A 1667-nucleotide genomic window follows, 5' to 3' on the forward strand; every position below is an offset into this window, starting at 1 on the left:
CTTGGTAGAAAAGTAATCTTTGTTTAGCTTTTTGGATGAAAATGTAATTTTTTTATTTAAAATTTTACTATCATGTTGAAAACAATTAAAAATTTTTTTGTTTGTTCAGTTATGTATTTGATTATTATTATTATTATTATTATTATTATTATTATTATTATTATACATGCGAACTCACAGTGGTAATCATGCACTTTCTGTTTTGCGGCTCCCAAACGGTAGATATGGTGGGGGTAATTTCCATCCACAATCTGGCAGCTCTGGTGTCATAGCATTGGACCACGTCTCGTTTCAGATCTGGGTCTGGGATCACTGCTCCAATCTCGGCTGAGTTGATTTGGCCACACCGATGCCAGAGAAAAACTCCTTATCGTTTCACAATATCCCAAAAAAAATGGGCGAATTCGGGTTAAGATTATTAGATTCAAGAGATTGTCTTAAATTTTGGAGGAAATGCAGGGAAATTCAGAGAACTATATTAAAATGATTTATTTCTAATAAATTTCGAGATATTCTCTCTTGAAGCTTTAAAGCCGTTTAGGGTGCACTCAATATACTACCATTTGACTCCAACTTATACAGTAATGTTTCTTTGACTTGGAACCAAAATATGAAGGAGCACTTGAACTTTTTAAAAGTTGGTGTTTTTTAATCTCAGGTTGCGCATAAAGTGTCCCTGTGCCAAGAGCTTCTCCTGAACAAGGTTAGAGTAATTAATAGTCATGCACAATTGTCCAGGGATAGTCATGAAATAAGAACGCCCAAGCGGAAGCATAACAACCGTGCTGAAAGCAGAATGGCTTTGAATTAGTAAGGTGTCTCTGGGATGCCAGGCGACCTTTTAGAGTGTAGAGCCTTGTGCTTGTATTTGGGGCCAGTGATCCCAGATCTGAAACGAGACGTGGTCCAATACTATGACACGTCAATGTCCGTGTGAATATGGTAGGAGACGATATAAATGCCTGGGTTGCGCGCGCAACCCATTTCTCCTCTTCTGAATTTGAAAACTCGAAGGTGCACGATTGCCGGTCGGAACACTTCGGCGGTTCTATTTATATCTCTATCTGCTTTGAAATAAAATGAAGAGATTATGATTTTAATATTTCCAGATTTCGATGCTGGGCTGGCGATTCTCATGATTTGAATACTTCACGCACCTCTTTAATGCGTGTATTTTGAGGTTACGTTACTTCAAGTATGAAACATAAATTATATAAATATTAATACTATTATATATATAATATTATGTTATAATTATGTTATATTATAATAGTCTTATTTAAATCTTGATCTGCATTTGAAAGAAATTTAAGAAATTGGTGATTTTGGAATTCATCTCGTTTGGATAAAAACTCAATTATTTGATTGAAAAGTTAATTATTTTGTTAAAAATGTAACAATATTGTAAAAAAGTCTTCTTTTCTATCAAAAATTCAACTACTTTGTTAAAATTTTTATTTCTTTTATTTAAACGTTCATCTCTTTCGTTGAAAATAAATTTTTGAAACTGTCAATTAATCTATACCATTTTTGGTTAAAAAATAATGTATTTTGTTAACAATTCATCTTTCTTTGTAGAAATTAAATTGCTTTATGGAAAATTTATACTTTTTGATTAAAAATTATATTTTTCGGTTGAATTATCAACTGTAAATATTTTTTGGTTG

The sequence above is a fragment of the Belonocnema kinseyi genome, chromosome 7 (genome assembly GCF_010883055.1).
Source record: "Belonocnema kinseyi isolate 2016_QV_RU_SX_M_011 chromosome 7, B_treatae_v1, whole genome shotgun sequence".
Taxonomy (NCBI): domain Eukaryota; kingdom Metazoa; phylum Arthropoda; class Insecta; order Hymenoptera; family Cynipidae; genus Belonocnema; species Belonocnema kinseyi.